Raw genomic sequence first — 15,683 nt, forward strand, 5'->3', positions numbered from 1 at the left:
TCAGGATTGCCTAAGGCCCTGATACCCAAGCACAGTTTGGGAAGGTACAGGCCTCCCTCCAATTAGGATTACATTTTTCTATCCAGACAGGTAAGAGTTCAGAGCCAGATAGAATTTGGCATAGAAAAATAAGGAAAAGAGTATATCTTGCATCTAAGTATTATGAAGCATAAAATTTTAGCTATACCTGGAAAATAACGCACAGATTATAATTTTTTTTAAATCTCTGCTTGTGTCCACCCTTCTTCTTCTTTTTTTTTTTTTAATTTTTTATTTTGTATCCACCCTTCTAATCAGCATCACAGTGACCTGGCTATTTGGAGTGACTGGGAAAACTGGTCTGCATCTGAAGTTTGTGCATTTCCTCATTAGGATGTCTTCTAGTTCTGTTGGGTGATGTTGAGTCAAGAGACAGGGTCTGTGAAGAGCAAAGTTTCCATTCTTCCATTTCACCCCTGCTTGACCATAACTCTCATGCCATCCCTCTTTAGGAATGCAGTGCATGACTCACTAGGAAGATCCCCTAAAATCTAGAGACCTGAGAGGGAAGCACACAAGGCAGTGATGGTAATAAGCAAGTGTCTAAAAGGCTACAAATTGGGGCACCTGGGTGGCTCAGTGGGTTGAGCCACTGCCTTCAGCTCGGGTCATGATCGGGGTCCTGGGATCGAGCCCCGCATCGGGCTCCTTGCTCGGCGGGGAGCCTGCTTCTCTCTCTGCCTCTGCCTGCCTCTCTGCCTGCTTGTGATCTCTGTCTCTCTCTCTCTGTCAAGTAAATAAATAAAACCTTTAAAAAAAATAAAAAAATAAAAGGCTACAAATTATATGGAATATAATTCCATAAATTCTATGGAATAAACTCTCAGATCTGGGGTCTTGAGAGCAAGGTGGGAAGTACAGGAACGACTGCCCTTAGGGATGTCCGAAGAAACAGGGACCACGAGGAATCCTCCATGGTGGCTAAAGTGGTCATAGATTGAGAGAGTCAAGAGTTTAATTGGGGCCAAAAAGACTGATGAACTTTAAAAGCCAGAGAATACAAATAATCACGTTGTTGTGGCTATAGGAATTTCTGGTACTTGAATAGCCTTAAAAGGACCCAAGCCATCATCCCTATTTGGCAGATGAGAACACTGAGGTTTCGAGAGAACTCAATGAATACATGGCTAGTTAGTGACAACATCGCGATGGAAATTGGAGAGTGCTGGCTTTCTTTCCAGTGTGGTTATGCTCCGTTACTGTTGTTTCCAGTTAACTGAATATTCTAATTACTTGCATTTGATCAGGTTTGTGGCAGGGGGCAGAGGATGAACTTTGGACTCAGAGGTGGGTTCGAATCCTATCCTAGGCCCTTTCTAGCTATGGTTATGAACCCTGGGCAGTTTACTTAATCTTCTTTACTTAATCCAAGGATCGAGATGATAATTTACACTTCATAGGATTTCATAAGGATTAAATATGTATATGTAGTAACAGATGTAAGTGTCTTGCACCTGGTAGGGGATCAATAAATAGAGTGTATTAATGTCACTGTCCTCAGTTCCAGTCCATAAGTAAGAGTTAATCTGTGAGAGAGTACTTTGCTTAGTACCAGATGTTAACGTAGTTTTATCTCTGCTGCTAGGAACCCAAGGTTGGGAAATGATGGGTATTAAGAAAATAAAAAGTGAAACATTAAATATTTACAAGATTGAAGAGCGTAATCAAGGTCGTGATGTATGGGTGTTTAGGTTGTGCACCACCCAACACAAGGGTATAGTTTACACAGACTATAATGTGAATGGTGACCTCTGGGTTTGCTCAGTGTACAACCTGGACAGTTATATGTGGTGGCCCTGAGGATAGCCTATGATTGATGATTTTTAATGAATAATTGGATGTTTTGTAATAAGGAGAGCAGAAAGCAGTTAACAGATTTTATGGTTGGAGGTATATGGCTCAACTTCTTCATTTTTCAGGTGTGGAAACTGAGATCCAGAGAGGGAAAGGAACGGACATTATCCAGGGCAGAACTGGAAAAAGAATCATGTCTTCACGTTCTTTACTAATTACCCTTTGTGTTTGTGAATTATTTTCTTTGTGGATAGGAGTTACCATGCTGCACTGTGTCTTAAAACTTCCACAGAGAAAGATTTATAGCTGCTTTGCTTCTTCTAAACGTTGTCAGGAACAGACTCAGGATGGCTAAGCAGAAATTTATTTAGTTCTGGATCTTTGCACTTCAGTGTCTTCGAAGTTTTCTTGGGAAATGGTCCCTGTTGAGCAGCAGCCCCTGATCTCCTCTTGTTTGCTTCTGTTTTTGACTTGATATTAGCTGGCAAACTACACAGTTTACTAATACACCCAGCTAGGTTGTTAGCTTGGTATTAATCTGAGAACAGTGTCTCTGGAGGCCCGCTGAACTCCTTCGAAGTTTGCTGTGCAAAACTGATAAATGGCTTCAAATTATAATTCAGAATCAAATAGGCAGAAACTTAGTGGGGCCTATGGGAGGCTGTTAGAAGCTAGATATGGGGCGATAAGTGCCTTGGTCTTCCAATTAATAGCCAGCTATGCATTGCCAACTCATTTTCCCTTTCCTCCACAGCCAGGTATCAGCCAGGAAATGGATCTGTGGGAAGCAATATGCCGCTCGGTGCTACGGGGACGCCAGGAAGGCTGGTTGGTCTCTGTCAGTGGCGCAGGCTAGGTGGCATTCTGAGAATAGAAAGAGTCACAAGGCTGATTGAGGCTGGTGCCTTTCGGAGAGGGCGAGTGGAGGAATTGAACCTGGGCCATGGCTTGATAATTAGGTAGACCCGCAGGAGAGGAGGGAGTGAAGAAGAGATGGGGAATATATTTGGGGGTTCAAAGAATGACAAGCTTCCAAGTCTTGGAGGGAGAAATATACAAGATGCATTTGGGAAATAAAATATGGATGGCTCCCAGTGGAGTGTTGTGAAATCACGAAAGGAAGCCGGGTCTAGCTTGGCAGGTACTTAACCTTTAAGCTGTGGGGTTCTGACTGCCCCTCTAAAAGTTTTCCCGGCAGCTCTTTCAAAAAGATTGCCCTCATTGCCGGCTTCTCCAACACCTGGGGGCAGGAGGTGGGTTAGGAGACCTCTTTCCTCCTGAGGGCTACTTCTGAACCATTTCTAGCACGAAGGCCTTGTTCCTATAACTACTGTATCACCCAGTATGCCCAGCTTGGCCCCGTCCTCTCCCCTCTTGCTGGTTATCTCCACTTGCTCACTGCTGATATTTTGGAGCCGGAATCATCAAGAATGTAGACTTATGAAGTCATGTATTCCTGGGCTCCAGCCTCGGGTGTGCCACTATGTTGCTATGTGATCATGGACAACTTAATATCTGAGCTTCAATTTTTTTTTTAAGGTTTTATTCATTTATTTGAGAGAGCAAGAGAGAGAGAGCACAAGCAGGGGGAGCTGCAGAGGGAGAGGGAGAAGGAGACCACCCCACTGAGCAGGGAGCCCGATGCAGGACCATATACCAGGACCCCAAGATCATGACCTGAGCCGAAGGCAGACTCTCAACTGATTGAACCACCCAAGTGCCCCTGAGCTTCTATTTTCTTAGGTGGAAAATGGGATGGTAATAGCAACCATCTTGTCGAGTGGTTATTGGCATCCAACATTCATTCGGCTAGAAAGTAAACAGCCTAAGATAATTATAAATTGATGTATATTCTATGAAGGGCTTGAGGTAGAGAATAGAGAGGGCAAATGTTGGGGAGCGGGTCTAGACGGGAGGGGGCACTTAAGCTGAGACCCGAATTTAGAGAAGGAAGACGATATTGGATAGAGACATGTGGGGCACTCAGCACGGCGCTGGCCCGTGGGGAGCACTCAGTAAATGTTAGTGATGATTATTCCCCTTAGTGTTGCTGTGCTGTGCACCTGGCTCTCAGCCTTCCTCCGAGTCTTCAGTGTTCACGCCAATGACCCAGCCCACATCCGCCCTGTTTGTTCCTTTTTCTATCTTTTTAAGATTTATTGACTTATTTTAGAGAGTGTGAAAGTGTGAGCTGGGGGAGGGGCAGAAAGAGAGGGAGACATGGGGCTTGAACGTGGGACCCTGAGAGCGTGACCTAAGCCGAAATCAAGAGTCAGAAACCTAACCAACTGAGCCCCCCAGAGGCTCCTGTTCCGTTTCCTTTTCCACGCTTTCCTGAACTTTATTAAAGAAAAAGCAATGATGGTATATCCCTAGAACATCATCAATCTTTTGGGTAACCTCCCTTGAAAATGTGGCATTCGATTTCCAGGCATATGCTAGAGCGTATGTGATTCCCGGTTGTATGAAGCAGGTGAGAAGTTGAACTCCTAACAGTGTTCATCCTCCGGTTTTCCCCAGTCTGTGTGCCCACCCCCCCCCGCCCCCCCGCCACCACTGCCCTTGGCCTGAGCTCCTTAATGTGTGGCAATGGTGGAATTTGAGCCGCTTCTTTAAGACTGGATCTCCTGTTCTGAGATATTCTTGATGAAGGCACCAGACAAAGCCCTCCTTTTGTTTGATTTGCTTTGGCAACTGCATCCTCCCTCCAGGACCTCTAAGATGCTCCAGGAGCTCTTGGACAAAAATACAAATTGCCTTAAGCATGACCGAGTCCTCACCATGACTTCCCGAAGAAGTTTAGCCAAAACCATCACATCAGCCTGAAAACCCGGGTTATTTACATCCAGACTGATCGATGGTTCTGCATTTTAATTTTTTTATTTTAAAAGATTTTATTTATTTATTTGACAGACAGAGATCACAAGTAGGCAGAGAGGCAAGCAGAGAGAGAGAGAGAGAAGCAGGCTCCCCACTTAGCAGAGAGCCCGATTCGGGGCTTGATCCCAGAACCCTGGGATCATGACCTGAGCCGAAGGTAGAAGCTTTAACCCACTGAGCCACCCAGGCACCCCTGATTCTGCATTTTTTGTTCACTGTCAGTATGTTTTGCATTATCTGGTACCAAGTCCTTGCAGTTTTCAGCATTCTCCCCATACTCAAGTCCAATGGCTAAACCAAGGAGACAGTCTGTTGCTTCTTGGCCATCTTGCATCTTGAAAGGACGGTTAACACCTCTGGGATACTTTTCCAAAGAAACCGGACCCATCACTGCTGTGGATGTTTCTTAAATTACTTCTGTCTTCAGTCTTGTAGAGTCTGAGTTCCTGTGAGCTAAATAGTAAAGCTAAATAATAAAGTCTTTGAGTTACATAATGAAGTTTCTAAGTCATGTCTCATTTTTGCTGCAGTTGAGGCTGGCGTGGTTGTGACATGGTTGTGACACGGTCCTGGGTTCTTGTTCTGGTCCCGGGGCTTCTGTGGGCGGGGAGAGAGATGAGAAGGAGTGGGCAGCACAGGCAGCCAGTGACGTGGCAAGGGTGGCCTGTTAGTTCTTTGACCTCCTCAACTCCAGTGACCATCACTTCTGCTCCACCTAAGGTACCCCCTGCCGTGGCCACATGCTGGACCTTGACTCCCCAGGACACCTTTCTTAACTCTCAAATGCGCACCATGCCTTCACACCCTTCCCAGTTTTCCCACCCAGTTGTTCCCATTAGACCTGTTCTTCAAATTGGTTAAAACTGCCAGACACTGGGCCCCTTTGGGTCTATTCACTTTCTCTGTTCTAAGTTCCTCTTTTCCAGGTTATCCTGTCACACCTGCTTGCTTTGGTGTTTGTTGCTATAACAAGGTCACGGTCTCTCGCAGCTGGGTCTTCAGTGTTGCCTGGTGATCATTCTGTGGTTTCCTGATCCGTTTTCTCTTTTATACTTTAAACCCCCTTCATTAGAACAGAAGGGGATCTAGAACCTCTCGTGTGTCAACGTCTTAATGGTCTCCCAACCCGTATCTGTGTAGCCTTGGACTCTTTCACGGCCTGGGGGCACACCAACTCCCCCTGTGCTTCCACTGCCCAGCCAGCACCCCTGTCTCTGCCTGAGGACTGCCCTCGGGCTACCCAAAGTCATTTGCGGCAGAGAACCAGAAGTGGCTAGAAATTTAACCTCACACCCCACTTCCAAAGGGCAGCCCTTAACCTCTGACTTGCGGCCTGGGAGAATAGCTCCTCCAGCAAGCTTACCCTCAGACTGGGACAACACTAAGGCATAAGAGGGACATCGAGTTGCCCTTCAGGACCCTTTGCTGTCATGGCACTTTTGCTCTGCCCCTTTCCTTCCTGCTCCTTCCTACAGGTTATTCCCAGGAATGTTTCCTATTAAATCCTTGCATAGGCATCCTCTTCAGAGGAATCAGTCTCAGACAATCCTCGCCCGGCTTTTCCTCCTCTTATCGTAAAGGAAGAGCTGGTTTCTCTTCACAACGTCCCCCAGATTCTGGTCCTCCCTGGCCTTCCCTGTTCTATGATTTGCATAGCTACAATCTGTATTTGTTTCCTAGGGCTGCAGTAACAAAACACCAGACTGGGTGGCTCAAACAACAGAAATTTGTTGTCTTGTATTCTGGAAGCTCGAAGTCTAAGATGGAGGGGTTGGTTCCTTCTGAGGGTTGTGAGGAAAAGTCTGTTCTATCCTTCTCTCCTAGCTTCTGGTGGCTCACTGGCTATCTTTGTTGCTCCTTGGCTTGTAGATCTCTGCCTTCATTTTATACGGTCTTCCTCCTGTGTCGAAATTTCCCCTTTTTATAGGGACACCAGTCATATTAGATTAGGGCCACCCTAATTATCTCATTTTAACTTGATCACCCCATCTTCAAATAAGGACACATTCGTAAGGAGGTACTAGAGGTTAGGGCATCAACATATGAATATGGGGGTAAGGGACACAATTGAACCCGTGATACCATCTCTATGCTCCCTGGCTTTCCAGAACTACAGATATACATGTTCATCATCTGCAGGATTGCTCCCTCGAGTGCCCCATGTAAACCTTGTATTAGACGCTTTGTTTTCTGGCTTCTCAGCACGTTTCACTGTGTGGGGAATTTCCAGCCCCATGAGTCCCATTTCCCCAAGGGGGAACCCGGAAAGGTATTTCCCATGTCTTCTTGTGGTAAGGCTTCAGGCCCGTGAATTATTCTGTGCCAGTGAGACCCAGTCATGTGAGACTTTGATTCAGGAAGGAGGGATATGAGGAAGAAGGCTTGGAGTGGACACCATTTTCCCGGCAAGGGTGGTGGCAGAGGTGAATGGCTTTCAGGGCTGCCGTAGTTGCAAGCTGACTTGAGTTCTTGACTGGAAGGGACAGCATTACCTGGCACAGTAGTGGTTGGAGTCAAACAGAGATGCTGGCCACAGAGCCAATGATGGCCTGAGGCAACATGGCGGCAACAGAAACAGCAGTTTCTTCCTGAAGCCAGGGTTTTGGTTTTAGATATTTATCTTGGATGCTTAATCTTGAATTTTAAAAAAAATTTTTTTTAGTTTCACACAGATTCTGTGGGCTCTTAATGTCATTTTAATGCTCTTAGTTTCTGTTTAATTTTCTGTTTAATTTCTGTGATTCTTTGCCCTTTTTAGCAAAGTCCTTCAAGAAAGGGTCATGTCTTTCAAGAGGATTTTCTGTAAGAATTACCTGATAGTTCAAGGGAGTAAGTCTACCAGCAAGGAGGACATTAAAGGCAATTCCTTCCTTACTCCAACCCTCCCCACCTATTATTTTGGATTGTCTTAAGACAAAGACCTTTACATTGAGAAGACAATTGGCAGAATACAGAGATAAAAATCAGCGGGGCCTCTGGCTGACTCAGTCAGTATAGCATCTGCCTCTTGATCTCAGGGTCCCAAGTTTGAGTCCCACATTGAGTGTGGAACCTATTTTAAAAAAATAAAAAAATAAAAATCAGGTCTGGAACTCTAAAGGCTCTGTAGGGGAGACAAAGCTTTGCCCCATTCTATCTGGGTTTCTGACTGGATCTGAGAATTAAATTGACCAAGACAGATGAACAAGAAAAGCACACAGACGTTTACATAGTCATGAGAAACCCCCCCCCAAAGAAAATGAACACCCAAAAAGCAGACAGCCCTGTATTGGAAAAACCTGAGTCTTATCCTTTGCTTTCGCAGAGAATACTTCTGACACTTCTGGTCAAGAATGTGTGGGGTTTTTTCCAACACCAAGCAATTCTGTGACACAAGCTGGGTATCCTGCAGTTTGCCTCACTTCTGAGACTGTCTACCTAGAGATAGTGTCAGATCCCACAGGTTAAGAGTTCAGTCCCAAGGGACTACCCCCCACTTCAAATGCCACCCCAAAGTGTAAGTCCCCAAGTTACCTACATCTTCTGTCTGACCTGGCTACAGATTGGATGTTTGCATGACTTCTTTCTCCTTGGATTTGATTTTTGCTAGAATACCTCACAGAAGTTATTTATTAAAGGATATGATATTTATTAAAGGATATGATATTATTTATTAATAATATTATTTATTAAAGGATATGATAAAGGATACAGATGAACAGCCACATGAAAAAATACGTAGGGTGAGGTCTGGGAGGATCTGGAGCACTGGAGCATCTGTCCCTATGCAGGTGGGAGAGTTCACCCACTTGGAAGCTCTCCAAATCCTCTGCTACTGGGGTCTCATGGAGGCTTCCGCACACAGTCACGATCAATTACTATTATTATTATTTTTTATAAATATTTTATTTATTTATTTGACAGATGGAGATCACACATAGAGAAGCAGCCAGAGAGAGAGGAGGAAGCAGGCTCCCTGCTGAGCAGAGAGCCTGTGGAACTTGATTCCAAGATCTCAGTATTATGACCTGAGCCTAAGGCAGACGTTTAACTGATTGAGCCACCTTGGTGTCCCCCGCCTTTTTTTAAAAAATTATTCAAAATTGCTTGACAGATTGCTAAGGAGGTCTGTTTTTTAATCTGCTCTATCTCCCTGCATTTATTTAATTGATAAAGAAATTGAGGTTGAGAGAAGTGAAATGACTTTGTAAGCTTTACAGTGAGTTAGTGAATGACATGAAGCTAAAACTCACGTCTTCGGACTCCTTTCACAATAGCTGTGCCAGTCACCTGTTGGTGCCGTGTTTCACAACTGGCTCTCTAGAGCAGGAGGACAAAACCTCGATTTGTAGAAGTTGTCAGTTTCTGGGGAGTAAAGACTTTCACCATGGCTGATGTCAAGCTCCCTGCCTGAAGTTGTTGAACATGAAGAGTTGGTTCAGAGTCCCTGCTTTCTGCTTTTTCTTACAGGTTTGTAACACAGGTGGTCCCGGCCCCTCAGAAAGTAGCTGTTGGCAGAACGTGCTGAATTCTGGCAGTGAAATCATGCACAAGGCTATAGATAAAAATCCCAAAGGAAGATCTGCTGAAAATAGGACAAGATGGAAGACTTGTGTGAAGAGAGAGGGCTGTTCATTGTCTTGTGTTGGAACCCAACGCCAGTGACAGCCCCCACAAAGAGGAGTTAATGAACCAGAAATACAAGTCCCTGGCAGCTCTGCTCTGTAACTTCTCAGATTTATTGCAGGCAAAATTAATTCTTCCTTCCTAGGAGTTCTCGTATATCTCCACTCAGTAGCTTTTTTATTTTTAGAATTGCCTGCAGAATATATCCAAACTCCCTAGCTTGGCAGAGAGACCTCTTATCAAGGGAAGTTTCAAAGAAGGTGGGGTAGGCTATGGGAAGAACCCAGGCTCTGGGGCTTGAGCAACTCTGGCTTTAGTTCCTGCCCCAGTGCTGAGTGCTGTGAAGTCTCAGGCTGGTGTCATAGCCTCTTAGCTTCAATTTCTTCCTTCTTAGATACCTTCCTGGTAAGGTTGACACAAGGGGAAAATAACATAAGGCATGTCAGGTGCCTAACCCGGCATCTGGCACGTGTTACAGATACGAGAAATACCTGTTCTCTTTTTTTTAATAGGTGACACATTGCCTGCCTGTTCAAATTGCCTTTCTATTTTTAAGAGCTTGCTTTCCTAGGAATGGATTAATTCATTTACTCAGTTTCCTAACAAATATTTGGAGACAGGACCCAATCTCTGGTTCCCTTGTCTTTACCAATGAGCGGTTTTGTAGAACTAGGACAGAGGTAAGCGCTTGGGCTCAGGGTTCAGGGAGGCAAGGTAAGACCCAGTGAAAGGTGTTCTTAAATAAAGACCAAAGGGCTAAGGGGTGATAATGTGAAGCCCGTTCATGATGACATCTCACCGAAGGAAAGCTGTAACTGTGAACCATACTAGTGCCCCCACTAAGGGCTGGGTGTTTGACCTACAGCCCAAAACTCATCTTACCTTCACATGAACCCCATGGAGGTAGAACTATCTCCGTTTTGCTGATGAGAAAACTCATCTTCAGAGAACTGCACACATTTACTCTATAATATTCCTTGTGTACCTGCCACGGGCAAGGCACCGTCCTGGGCATTAGAGAGGCTAGACAATCCCCACCCTCACGGAGCTGGCATTAACAAGGCAACAAACCAGATAAAGTAAACCATGGTTATGTCAAGTGGTGCTTAGTGCCCTGGAGAAAAATAAAGCAGAGCAGGAGTAGGGGATGGAGGGGAGGCTGTCGTTTGATTTAAGGTGATCAGGGGAGGTCTCATGGAGAAGGTCAGCCAAGGAGGCCTGGGGCAGGGCGTGGGCCGTGTGGGTAACCAGTTCAGAAACTCGCTGAGATTACCAGGAGGTGACCAAAGGCGCTGGAATCACTGTGATCAGGCTCAGAAGCCAGTGGTCTTATTTATCAGGTCTCTTTTTCAAGAAACAGTACTGTAGGGGCACGGGGGTGGCTCAGTGGGTTAAGCCTCTGCCTGCGGCTCTGGTCATGATCTCAGGGTCCTGGTATTGGGCTCCCTGCTGAGCAGGGAGTCCGCTTCCCCCTCTCCCTCTGCTGCTCCCCCTGATTGTGCTCTCTCTCCTTCTCTCACTCTCTGTCTGTCAAATAAATAAATTCTTTAAAAACAAAAACAAAAAGAAACAGTACTGCTGCCCTCCAAGCAGGGTGTGTGTGTGTGTGTGTGTGTGTGTGTGTGCGTGCACACATGCATGTATGTATGAATGTGTTACATTTCCCAGGGCTGTTTCTATCTGGACCCCAGATTCCCTACTGACACCTTCTCGAGGCTGAGGCCTCCCACAGTTGATTTTCATGGAAACTTGGCAACTTCCTAGTTGCCCTGCCCCAGCCCCACTCCACATTCCTATGGCTTTATTTGTGTGCCTTGGAGCCCTGCCAGGGCTGGGCCTGGGACAGGTTGCCATGGTGATCTCCTACTCTTTCCAGATAGAACTTCTCAAGGATGTTGCCCTTGGGCCTGAAATAGTTCTGGCCTGCTCTCAGCCCACAGCAGGATGAACTTTGGCATGGTGAACTGAATTAGGAAACTGGACCCTAGGTGACAAAGCCTTCTGAGGAGCATACTGCAGACCACCCCCCATAGAACTGGAAATGGCTTTCCTTAGGTTACGGGGACGACTCCTTCTTCCAGCTGTTACATTCCAGTTGTTCTCTTTAGAGCCCGCCACTGAGAGCCCTGCTGAAACAGAATTTTTTTTTTTTTTAAAGATTTTATTTATTTATTTGGCAGGCAGAGATCTGTAACAAGTAGGCAGATAGGCGGGGGTGTGGGGGTGGGGGAAGGCAGGCTCCCCGCTGAGCAGAGAGCCGGATGTGGGGCTCGATCAGAGGACCCTGAGATCATGACCTGAGCCAAAGGCAGAGGCTTAACCCACTGAGCCACCCAGGCACCCCTGAAACAGAGTGTTTTTTAAGACCTCAGCTTCACTGAGGACAGTTTGCACATGACAAAATGCACCCATTTCAAGCATACAGTTTGATGAGTTTTGACAGTGTATACCTGTGGGGAAGAGCCACCGTGATCAAGTTATGAAACTTTTCCATCAACCCCCAACGTTTCTTCCTGATGCTTCACAGTCATCCCCCCTCCCTCAAGCCCCCTCCTTCAGACTCCCTCCCCCACCTCTGATCCCCGGCCCCTGCTGATCCCTTATCTGTCCCCACAGATTCCTTTTGCCTTCTCTAGAAGTTCATATAAATGGATGCATCTGGCATGTATCCTTTTGGGGTGGCCTTCTTTTCTCTGCACGATGTTTCTGAGCTTCATCTGAGTGGCTTCTCAGCCTGGCCCTTCATTCCTTTCCATTGCCGGTTCCATCATGTGGAGTGATTGTAGTCTGTCCTTTCTCTTGTTGGTAGGCATTTAGGTTATTCTCAGATTTTGGTCACCACAAATCAAGTTGCTATGGACATTTGTGTATAAGTCCTTGTGTGAATATATCCTCTCATTTCTCTTGGGTAACACTCTGAGTGGAAGGGCTGGGTCACATGGTAGTAGAGGAATGCTTCGGTTATTAAAAAGTTGCCAAACCACATGTTTGGAGGCAGACCTGGGGGTAGCTGGGTTTTGCTGCCCGGGACTGGAACAATCTATGGCTCCTCCCGAGTAGAATGTAGAAGGCATTCATTCCAAGGCAGCAGGAGGGAGAGTGGGTCCTTTATCTGTAACCCACCTGCTTACTTAGGGAAGTCCATGGACACCTACTGGGAGATAGCTGAGAACAGGGCAAGAGTCAGGTAGTCTTAACAGGGTAAGAGAACAGGAAAGTGGCCACAAGAATTAACACCTGAAGATAATGGGATGACTGGGTGAAGGGAGATAGTGGGGACTTTAGAAAGATGTGGTAGAGGGAGGGGGGCTCAAGGTCACGTACACCAAAATCTCAGTGTGAATTCTGGTTTTCAGTGATTATCAGTTCTCTTTAGGGCTGCTTGCTTTATTGTCCCATTTTCTACTTTGATCTCCCAGTTACTGTCCAGGAGAAAGGAAGGCAAAACCATGTATTTGCCACTCTGTGCAGGGTGCTTGACATACTTATCTCATTGAATCCTCTCAATGACTTGGTAGGGTCTGTGTTCTTCCTCTGGTTTTTGAAACCAGAAGTAATTCAACAATCCGTTACAGAGAATCCTCCAAGGAGGGTGCCGGGTAGAGCCACTGGTATTCTGAGCAAAGGGATAGCCGGACCTGGGGGGTAAGGCTTGAGGGGTTTCAGTAGCTGAGAGGATGGAGAGAGGCTGGGAGATGAGACCAAGAGAGAGAGAGAAACAGAGAAAGAGATGGAAAGAGGAAACTCGTGGACTGCAGAAGGGGAGAAGTTTGAGAAAAGAGCTGAAGGTCAGCATAACATGCTACCCCAATATATGATGGTGGGAGTTCAGGACCTGCTGGCCCCAAATACGCCGCTTTGGCAGAGTGCTTATTTTGAACTATAGGCACTTGAAAGATGAAACAGACTCTTACCATAGGAGAGGAGACTGGAAGTGACACCTCCATACGGAAAAAGCTATTGCATCTCTCCCTATTCTTCTAAGGGTCCATTCAGCTTTCCTGAAAATCACTCATTCTCCCCTAAGACGCCTACATCCCCTCTCCCCTTTCCCTGTTAAAATGGTATTTAATCCTGAAGTCTACAGCTAACTCTTTGGTGGCTTTTTCCTTTAGTTAATCTTTCATTTAGGGATCTCAGCCAGGAACTCAGAAGTGTAAAGGAAATTTTTTTTTCCTCTCCTACAGAGCCAAGATTTTGGGGAAGTTTTCTCCATGATATACACTATAATTCCCTCCTCCAAACTTTAAGGAAAAACACACACTATTCATCTTTGCCTTTGCAGTTGGATGTGTGTTGTACACATGTTGTATGTGTATGTGTGCATATATTAATGTGATTATGTGTGAGATTGATTTTAAGTGTTGGGTAGGTCCAAGGAGGCTTAGTTACATTTGAATTACATGTAAATGGAGAAACAGAGAACAGTTGATTTGAGAGAGAATAAGTTGCCCAAGATCACACATCTGGATCCAGATTTTTTAAAAATTTTAATTTATTTTTAACTTACTTGTTTTTTCTAGAGAGAGAGAGAGAGTAAGAGCTGGGGGGAGGGTGGAAGAAGGAGAGGGAGAGAAACTCAAGCAGACTCCCTGCTGAGCATGGAGTCCAACACAGGGCTCTATCTTATGAACTTGAGACCACGACCTGAGCTGAATTCAAGGGTTGGACAATTTCTAGGAACTTACTTGGGTACGAGGATAAGACATCACCTTTTGTTTTGTAAATCCCAACTTTTTCAGTGATTCCATCTGCAGATGGATGCCTGGTCCATATAACTTGTGATGGACCCCAGAATATGTAATCCTAAAAGATGCCTTTTTAATGTAAGAATTATTTTGAGCTGAAGGCAACTAAGAAAATGGAAATGCAGGTGCCTGAGTGGCTCATTTGGTTAAGCAACTGCCTTCGGTTCAGTTCATGATCCTGGAGTCCAAGGATTGAGTCCGGCATCAGACTCCCTGCTTGACAGGGAGTCTGCTTCTCCCTCTGACCCTGCCCCTTCTCATGCTCTCTCTCTATCTCTCACTCATTCTCTCTTTCTCAAATAAATAAATAAAATCTTAAAAAAAAAAAAAGAAAATGGAAATGCAGGGAAAGTTATGTATACCTTCACCCTTTCTGCTTAAAGACAGGATATAAATTTTCCTTTACTTTAGACTCTTACCAGCCCAGAGATGGCACCAGAATAATCTTCAAAAACCCCTTACTCCATTAATTTCCCTCATTTATTTGTTTTCACACAGTTTTCTATCCTTGGAAACCTGAAAACACTTTCCTGTGTGCTGCCACTTCTCTAGAAATGTATTGTTCTTTGTTGCAGATGCTACATAAGCCTGAGTTCTAAGCGATTTTTTGAGTTATTCAGCCCTGAGTTTCTCCCATGTATGCCTGAGATATGATGTTAATAAAGTTCTGTTTGTTTTGCTCTTGTTAATTTGTCTTTTGTTACAGAGTGTTAGCTGAGAACTTGAGATGAGAGAGATGGCAGAGAGAAAACTTTTCCTGGACTATACCTGACATTGGAAATCCGCACATATGTCATCTGATTCATGGAAGCACAAACAAGTATTTGCCTGGGTAAGTCTGTTTAAGAAGCTCACATCCATGAGACCTGATTTCTAGTTCTGTCCACATGTTGAGCCCCCGCTAAAAATGGTATTAGTTCTGTAATTTGTACTGTATGCTACCTGTGTAGAGAGAGAGAAGGTGAAGGTCTATAGCTTCAGAACTAGAAATGGGCCCAAGATTACTTAGCCTAATTCCCTCATTTTGGAATGAAGATCTGAAGCCCAGAGAGGGAAGTGCCATTCCTACCTCCTGCCCAATGCTCAGGCCTTCTCTGAGTTTGTTCAACTTTGTTAAACTTCTCTGAGTTTAGCCATTTTTTAGTCTCTGCTGTGAACTTTTTCAGCCTGTCCCAGTGTTATCATTTCCCACCATGCCCCATGGCATAGGTCATTTGCTTCTTTTGCCCGCCCCCCAACTCCCAAATTGCTATCATAGTGTCTGCATGGCTCCACTGTTTGCATGTTGCCACACTCAGGCTGGGAATTTCCTGAGGGCAGGGACAATGCCTACCTCATTTTGGACCCTAATGCCTAGTTCAGTGCCTGGTACATAGCCAAATATTCAGTAAATTTCCTTTTATTTAAATGTAACTCACATTTGTAAATGCCTAAACCTATGGAAAGTGTCCTCTCTTTTCCCACAGCCCCCTTTTCCAACCACTGGCCAGTCTCTTGTGTGATCTTCCAGACATTTTCTCTGCATATACTCAGAATACATGGGTATACACATCTTTAAAAACAGAAGGCTCATGCTACAGAAACTATTATTTTTTAAAAATTTCTTTTTACCAATAA

The 15,683-nt window shown here is 45.1% G+C and overlaps 2 long non-coding RNA genes across 2 annotated transcripts in view; one reads left to right on the forward strand and one right to left on the reverse strand.

The window, feature by feature from the left end:
• Positions 1-4,707: 4,707 nt before the first annotated feature.
• Positions 4,708-10,312, reverse strand: LOC309842160. Its single transcript, XR_014299532.1, has 2 exons — positions 10,201-10,312; positions 4,708-5,310 (listed from the first exon to the last, which is right to left on the reverse strand). It is a non-coding gene; the product is annotated as an uncharacterized lncRNA (long non-coding RNA).
• Positions 10,313-14,786: 4,474 nt separating this feature from the next.
• LOC309841568 overlaps positions 14,787-15,683 on the forward strand; it is a 30,817-nt gene continuing 29,920 nt past the window's right edge. The window contains exon 1 of the long non-coding RNA XR_014299195.1: positions 14,787-14,898. This is a non-coding gene — a long non-coding RNA (uncharacterized lncRNA). The remainder of the gene's footprint in view (positions 14,899-15,683) is intronic.

The sequence above is a fragment of the Mustela nivalis genome, assembly GCF_964662115.1.
Source record: "Mustela nivalis genome assembly, chromosome: 10".
NCBI lineage: Eukaryota > Metazoa > Chordata > Mammalia > Carnivora > Mustelidae > Mustela > Mustela nivalis.